Below are 9,288 nucleotides of genomic sequence, written 5' to 3' on the forward strand. Positions count from 1 at the left end.
CTCAGCCCTAGCCAATACCATGATTACAACTTTGTGAGACCCTGAGCAAAGAAACCAGCAAAGCTGTACCTGGATTCCTGACCCACAGAAACTGTTAAGATGATAAACATATGTTGTTTTAAAGCACTACATTTGTGGTAATTGGTCACAGCAATAGGTAACTAATAGAGTTCAGCTGTTAAATTAGATAAGACTGAGTTGAAAGAGATAGAAACCCAGCTTGAGATAGCCTGAGCCAAAAAAAAAAAAAAAAGAGGGAAGTGGGAGACTTACTGGGCAGGTAACATCAAGTCACAGGAAATACAGATTGTGCTGGACTTTAGAAACAACTGGACTTGGGGGAGGCGGGGTTTGAACACCATCTAAATCAGGTCTCTACTTCTTGTCTCTGCTTTTCTCTGGTGCCTTTATTCTTCCCTCTTAAGGCTTTAGCCATATAACAAAAAACATGGTCACTAATAGCTCCAAAAGTCTTACATCTTACAGCTTCAGTCACCAGTGAGAGACTCACTCAGCTCCGAGTCCCAAATCCCCAAATCCTGGGTAATCAGTTCAATCTGATACTTGGCAAGCAATCCCATAGATGATCCTGGTAGTAAACCTTCTTTTCCAGATGTAGGACATGGATGTTGGATGTTTACTAAACAAGCATCACACTTCTCTGAGACACTGCAGCCAGATCCTTCACATGCTTAAATGACATTTTGGCATTCAAATCCTACTGGGCACAAGGCACAGTTACAGCATAGGCAACTCAGAGCGGGAAATTGGTTGATTTATTAATATATATTTTCCAAGTTCATAGTGAACACTGAGTAAAATCTCAGTAAATACTTCCAGGTAGTAAGTATTCTTAGTAAACAGCAGATATAAACATACAGATTTACCTTAATGGACTTGAGGAGTAACTAACCTATCCCCGCTTCACCAGATAATTTCCAACCTTCTATTTCACTGGCTGTGTAGACTTGACTCAAGAAGCCAGGTTAAAAAAATAATGCCTATTCCTAAGTGGATGGTGAGCCATCTGATACATTGTAATTTTGTGTAGGACAAAGGAGACCTTCAAAAACTTTAATTCTGATGTTAATAAAAGCAGGAAGAATACAATTTGTGTTAAACTTGTTTTGATTGGAATGCTGGGTTCTTAGGTCTTTCTGAATTCTTCTCAGCTTCTCCCAAGTCTTATAGTATTTCTCTCACTTTTTGCTCTGGTCTTCTTCTTTTAGCTACTCCTTTCTCTTTTTACTTCTGTCTCTCTTCAACTTTTGGTTGAGATGGTTACCTACAGAGAAACAGAATTTCTTCTAAAGAAAGCAAAAATCTATCTTGCAGTTGCGAACACTATTTTACACTATTTTTGTATAATTACTTTCGTTTTCTATAGTTGAGCAGCTGAGAAAAATTGCTCTAATTGTGTAATTTTCTGCAACTACTCTGGGACAAAAATCTTGGTAATTGGATTTTTTTAAACTAACAAGTTGTCACAATTGGATAGTTCTTAAACTATTTGTGCTTATGCTTCAGAAATTTTCAGTGGATGTACAGTGTATTTTAAATGTTTTGCATCAGCTTGTGGTCTCAAATTTGATTTATTTAACTTTGAATTTTAAAATAGACAACTGATTATACATTGTCTTCTCTAAATGGACCTTTGCTAAGTTTTGTAGTGTGTTCGTTCCCCACTCCACACTCTGCTGTTGCCATGGGAGCCGAAATCCTGGCATGTGCAGCTCCACCCCCAAGTGGCTGTGTCTCCCAGAGTGCTTTGCTGTTACTATGGAAATGCCTGCCTATTAATCTTGCTGTCCTTTTACTACCAAAGCACCTTTAACTGTCTCAAGCAATCAAGTGATGTTACCTACAACAGGGAAAGTAGGCAGAAGACTGCTTCCCATCCTACAACTGCAGTGCTGATTTTAATCAAGATTTAATCAAGGAGCAGAAGGAACTACAGCTACTCTAATAGCTCTTTAAAAATATACAAAGCTGGATCCTTCTTGATGCATAGGCTCATGCCCTTGTTCATGCCCTTGCTTGAGACCTCTGAAAACAGCATACTATATTTTTAAAGCTACTTTTGTATTTAATATACATTAAGCACCGTGGAATCAGGAGGACAAGTGATCACTCATTCTTATAGATAAGAATGTAATGCTTTACTACAAATGTAATAAATGTAATGCTTTACTACAAATTTTCTGAACAATGTGTTTTGGGGAATAGCCATGAAAACTACCTCAAGAAAAATGTGCATGCTGATTTGGACAAAAACCTTATCATCCTATAGAACTTGAGGGGAGTAAACATAAGTCAAGAGAATTAGCTAATGATAATGAGTTAAAGATACTTTCATAAACTCCGCCTCCATTGTTTTCAGGTTAAGCATCTATGAAATCTTGAATTTGACTGTATGGTCATTTGTTCAAAGTGAAAATAGGACTTTGTAATTGTGGAAGGATATTCCAGGTCATCAGGAAAAGAAAAATATTTGAAAACAAATCTTGGCCACCCTGGATCTGTCATGCTAACTGTGGAAAGATTAGACTGTTTCTGACAAATGATATGTGCCCAACAGCTGTTTCTAGAACTAGGTAAAATTAAGTTGTATAAATGTACAGGGGGATCTAGTTGATGCCTGCAGCACAAAGAGAGGCTGCTTTTGCACTGAAAATAATCAAATGGTATTGAAGTTGGGTAAAGGAAGAGAGGGAAGAACAATGGTGGGAGAATCACAAAAGACCAGATACTTCTTTTGAAAACACCCACAGGAGTAGGAGTGGTTGTGACTCGGGGCAATCTAAATGAGGCTGCTTGTAACTTCAGCACTCTGCTCTGGTGCAAAAGAAGAGTAAATGAATGAATGAATGAACGAACGAATGAACATGGCACAAAATTTGAGGAGGCTGGTTCAAGTGTCTGATAGGAAAGAATATGTTCATAGCCTACCACCAGTAAAACAGTAAGGAAAACCTTGCCCTAAAAAGCAGATCTTGCTAATTGATTAGAATAAGAAAAGAAGACCAGATTGGTGGGATTTTTGTCAAAACCATCAGAGAAAACAAAGTAACAACTTCAGCATTTGAATGTCACCCTAAGCTTCCAGTGACCTGATTGGTTCAGTCTGAGTGCTGTTATCTCCTCAGCAGTAATTTTTTCCATCCTCTTCTGTATTAGGTTCCTAGGGCTATCATAATAAAGTAACAGGTGACTTAAAACAACAGAAATTTGTTGTCTCACAGTTCTGGAGGCTAGAAGTCCAAAATCAGAACATCAGCAGGGTCTACTCTAAAGGCCTCAGTGTGATCACACTGAAGCGTGGAGCTTCTGGACTTAGAGAATTTTCACACACCAGTCCCCCAAAAATAAATGCAGGAAGGAACTACCTAGCTGGTCTTGTATATCTTTACATCAGCCCCCATTTCTCTTCCCATGTGAAAGGAATGTGTATATGCCTGTCCATATGCGGGTCTCTGGGAGGCAACAGAGCCAGCATAGAATGAGTCCTCTTAATACTAAGTTTTTCAATATTTTTAGATATAGAAATATGAATTCCTTCCTGAATACAAAAATAAAAATGAATTCTGGGTCACCAGTCTAAGGACAACATGCCCCCAAAAAGTGTATATTATGATTTTTATTTACCTAGATCTGGGAAAGCCAGGGTGACTTATAGCAATTAAGACATCAATAGAAGCAGATCTCATTCCCTTGGGATTTATTGGATGAATTAGAGGCACCTACTGATTGGACTTGTTTGTCCATCCATACATTTAATTAGTTCCACCAGACAATAAAACAAATTCTTTGTTGTATGCTTATCAAATCTTCAATGTCCTAGGGTGACTTTATGTAAAAGCAGCATCCTCAAAAATACAAAAATTCCACGAGTGGACTTGTCTCATCACTGGAGCTTCAGTGTTATGGAGTGGAGCTCCATAAAATTTAGAAGCTTAAACCGTGGGCATTCAATAGTTATGAAACAATAATCAAGTTAATCAATTAAGCACAAAGCTTAAATTAGATGCAATCTCACACCTTAGGTAGAATTTTAGCTGTTAGTGTCACTCTCCGTGTCTTGAGATATTTCACTCTGGAGAGATCAAAAATGAAACCTTCTCTATGTGTGTTTGCCTTCCCTGCCCATCATCTGAGGACTTTTAGAATTCGATTTACCTCCATGGGAGCCCAAATAGCATTGCCTTTGATGAGAGGACACAGTCTGCAGCAAAGGATATACGTCAACAGGAAGGGTACCTAACCTGAGTCCACTTGTCCTACCATAAGTATATTCATCCAGAAGTAGTAGTAGTAGATGGCCTATTAAAGATTCAGATAAGACAGCAATTCAGACATGAAACCCTCCAGGTTGGGGACTTCCCTCAGATGCACTGAGCTGATGTATGGTTCTGCACCCCAACAGCTAAAATATATTGGTCTAGGGATGAAGGGATGGAAGTAAAATTGGCCCCTTTCACCACCACTCCTGATAAGTCACTTCATATTTGTGCTTCCCATTCCTACAACTTAGGTTCTGCTGGATTAGAGGTCCTGGTTCCCAGTGGGGTTACCCTTTCACCAGGGAACATGGAAAGAGCCTGCAGCCACAACTGCTGCATGGTCACTCTGGGCTCTTCATGCCTATGGACCAGCAATCAAAGGAAGGAGTTACTATACTGATGGGAGAAATCCTTCTTAATGATCATGAGGTGCTGGGGTTGCTGTTATGTAATGGAGGCAGGGAGGCATATGCCTGGAACACAGGAGATTCACTGAGGTGTCTCTTGGTGCCTTATTCTTGATGGTAATGGTGAATGGGAAATTATAGTGATCACAGCCTAACAAGGGCATGGTAACAGAGGGAGAGATTCTCAGAGATGAAGGTCTGAGTTATTCCATCAGGCAAGCAATCTAAAGCAGCAAAAGTGACGGCCAGGGGTAGAGGAGGTCTAGAACGGGTGGTGAGGAGGGAGATGATAAATATCAATTACAACCCGAGAACCAGCTACAGCTCCAGGTACTGTACTTGTTCTGCTAAACTTTCTTATAGTTTTAACGAGATTGTGGCTGAACATGACCTTTAAGAGGTCATGCCACATAGTGGCAGAAGGGGCTTGTTGTGTGGCCAAGGAGATCTGAGAGGGGAACACAGCAGTCAGTATGTCTGAGATTTCTTTCAAGTGATGCCTTGAAGAGCTAGTGATCCACAAAACATACTTTTGGGAGTGCAGTTTTTTGCTTGTATTTTAGATGATTTTGTTTTGTTGATTTAAGGGGTAAGCTGGGACGAAATGAGAGAGTAGCACTGACACATACACACTACCAAATGTAAAATAGATAGGTAGTGGGAAGCAGCCGCACAGCACAGGGAGATCAGCTCGGTGCTTTGTGACCACCTAGAGGGGTGGGATAGGGAGGGTGGGAGGGAGACACAAGAGGGAGGAGATATGGGGATATACGTTTTCGTACAGCTGATTCACTTTGTTATACAGCAGAAACTAACACACCATTGTAAAGCAATTATACTCCAATAAAGATGTTAAAAAATAATTTTTTTTAAAAAAAAGTGTATCTCTAATGATCCAACTATCTCTTTATTATACTACTGATAGACACTTATTTCCATTTGAATCCCCCCCCTACCCTACCCCACCCCCAAAAAAAAGGAAGAAAGAAAAGAATTTTGAAAGTAGCAAAAATTCACTACCAAAATTGTTGTCCCACTCTGGGTACTCTAAATGCTTCAGTATATCTAGAAACCACACTGCTTGGAGAATACTGGTGTCCACATTTAGAAAACAAACTTTCTCTGACCTCGTAGAGTATTATCATTTAGAACCTAGTGTTTTCTTAGGATGTGTTACTACATTTATACTCATTACAGGGATTACTCTAAAGTGGTGGGGCCACTTAGCTGAAAAGGCAACCTTATCGTAGTGAATTCTAACATTTGAAGAGATCAGCATGACCTTAAAGGATTGCAGTGATATCTGTCTTTCATTTAAGACTTCTGTGTCTCAGAATAATTTAGCTTGTAAATACGAGCTTGCTTGATAAGGGTAGACTGAAAAGATATGTGCATTTGTTAAAGTGTAGAGCCAAAGACACACTTCTGAAAAGGGGGAAAAAGAACATCTACATGTCTCTCTCTCCATCTCTCTCTCTCTCTCTCTCCCCCCCCACCCCCCCTCTATTCCCCTCACCCCGTGTTGCCCTCCCTCCCTCCCTCCCCCTCTCCCTACCTCTGTCTCTATCTCTCTCTCACAACTTCAAATAACTCCATAGCAACTATATACGTATGAATGTTCCTAGTCTTCGTATTTCTCTAACTCAGAGCTTAGTGGTTTTGGTAACTGTGAGTTGTTTTCAGAACATTACTTCTTCATTTGGCTTTTCTGGCATCAAAGTGGATGACATGTATCCATAAATATATTAATCTATCTGTGTCATTTTTTTTTAGTTTTGCTTTCCTCCTGGGTATTAACTCCCTATTTTTTTCCAACTCCTTGATCATAATGAATTCCAGAGCAATGCAATATATTACATCTTCCACACAACTTAGAATTCACTATTTCACATCTGTCATTTGAAGATAATCAAGATTCTTTCACTGCAAAATGACTCAACAGTGTATCCAGAAAGAAATACATGATGGATTTCTTCTCAAAACACAAAGAGAAAAGTATTGAAAACACTGCATCCAAGACAGTGTCAGAAAAGTAACATTAATTAAATCTCCACATACAAATAATATTTGGTTCATCTTAATTTTCTCTAAATGCAGTAATATTTTTTTTTTTTTTCTTTTTTTTGGCCATGCCTCGCGGCTTGCAGGATATCAGTTCCCCAACCGGGGAATGAACCCGGGCCATAGCAGTGAAAGCCCGGAATCCCAACCACTAGGCCAGCAGGGAACTCCCTCAGTAATATTCTTAAAACCACTCTTCTGTTGACCCATTACTTGGTCCAATTTCATTTCACCAAGCCAATAACAGTAATGATGATAACAGTAATAACTGGAGTTTATTAAGTGCTCACCATGCATCAGGCATGGGCCCCGAGTGCTTTGCATGCACGCCTGCATTCCACCACCTCCCCGCATCTCTACACCTCCACCTTAGTCCAAGCCACCACTGTCTATAGCTTGGACATCTACAGTAGACTCCTAATGAGTTTTCTTTCTTAGCTCTTTACAATTCATTCTCCACACAGCAGCTGGAGTGATCTTTTATATAGTATTTTAGAGCATATCAGTCCCTTCCTTAAAACGCTTCCAAAAGTCTCCCACTGTACTTAGGAGCTCCATTCCAAGCTCCTTACCATGACTTTCAAAGCCACACCGCTGGACCTCTGGGATCCCATCAGCCACAGAGACATTCTTCAGATATCATCAAGCTCATGCCTGCCTCAGGGCTGTGGCACTAGCTACTTCCTCTGCCTTGATCTTCACATCCTCAATGTCATCCCCTCAGAGAGGCATTCCATGATGACACAGTCTAAACTAGCCATCCAGTCACTCTCTATCTTTTGCATCATTCTACTTGAATTTTTTTACATAGCACTCATCACTATCTGATATTATCCTGTTTTCCTATTTGTTCATCATCTGACTCCTTCCCCTGGAATATTTGTACCGTATCCGTTCTGTGCAGCCCTAGAACAGTACCTGGTACATAGTAAGTTCTCCATGAATATGTGCTGAGTGAATAAGTGAATGGATGAACAACCTTATGAGCTAAGAACATTATATGTAAGAGGAGAGGAATATTCCATTATACATGAAGAAACCAAGCTTTAGAAAGGCTAGGTAAGTTGTTGAAGCACAAAGCTTCCATGTGGTAAAACCAGAAACTTGGGGCAGGACAGGTAAGCAAGCCATTGACCTCTACTGTAAAATTAAGAAAGCTGACTTATAGCCAGCAGACCTCTCTTTGGCAAAGATATACCAGGCATAGAGATAGCACTGATCCATGAAGAAAAATAAAATATTCCAATAGTGGCATATTCAGTGCTTTTTACCTGGTGACAATATCAAAAGTGATCCCCCTGAGCCCATTTCAAGAAAGGGTTTGGAGCAATGATTCTTACCCTTTTGAAGGGTTATAGACAATTTTGAGAATCTGATTAAAATTAAGAACTTTTACTCTAGGGGAAAAAAGGACTTTTTATACACAATTTCAGAAGCTCTTAAACCCAAGTGTAGTTCTGATATGGAAAGAAGAGTTTTGAGGTTTTTCTCTGCAGCATTAAAAGGAGTTTTTGGTCTTCTGGGCAAGGCAGACAGATGTTCTCCCCTCCCTGGAGAAGCAACTGAGCAATGATATTGTACTGAAGGTTGAGCCTTCCTTAACCTTGAAGAGGAAGCCAACTCTTGATTTCTAATAAATTGAGCTCAGGTTTAAAGGACCACCAAGGCCCTAACTGATGAATCTTCCATTCTTTCATTCAACAAACATTTGTGAGCACCTGTGTGATAGGCATTGTACTAGGCTCAGAGGATACAGGAGAGCAAGGTGTGGCCCTTGCCTTCATGGAATCCACAGATGCATAGGGAAGGCATATATACAAAGGGACAATTTCACTCCAGAGCACCGTGGAAATACCCCTCTTATTCCCGTTGCAGTAGGTGGTAAGTATCATTTAATCAGCAGTAAAGTAAGAGAAATCCAAGTCATCAGACTTGGTTTGGCCAAAGGGTTTCTGAGTAAGGTCCATAAGACACATTTTTGAATACACCTTCTAGGTTTTGTTATATGATGCGCATGATTTACTTGAATTATACAGACCACCTGGAACGTATACTGCTGTTGGACTCAACAGCCGACTTCTGAGAGAATGGGAATAAGGCTTGATGAAACTGCCTTGGAACATTTTGATCTTACCTACTTTTGAGCTGCAGAAGTTATACTTTACTAAAAGCTAGAGGCACCTGGGACTTTGAGGAGAGGAGGATCCTTCTTTTAGCTAAAAGCACTTTTATACTAAATATAGTGTAAATGTATAAACAGTTTGTACTGCTCAGCCACATTCCCACTCTTTAGCCTCCATAAATGTGAAAAGGGTAACATTAACTGAAGAATAAAATGCTGTGAAGACACATAGAAGAGGCCTTTAAAACCAGGTTTGAAGGAGCAGAGAAGCCCACCTAAAGGATAATCAGGAGTTAGCCAGTTTTTTGACACAGGTTGTGTCCAGGCAAATAGAAGAGCATATACAAGGGCACAGTCAAGAAAATATTCAGAATTCTGCAGTCCACCTCTGCATTGGTGCACTGGCCTTTAATCTGGG

This window comes from Balaenoptera ricei, chromosome 3 (assembly GCF_028023285.1).
Source record: "Balaenoptera ricei isolate mBalRic1 chromosome 3, mBalRic1.hap2, whole genome shotgun sequence".
Lineage (NCBI taxonomy): Eukaryota > Metazoa > Chordata > Mammalia > Artiodactyla > Balaenopteridae > Balaenoptera > Balaenoptera ricei.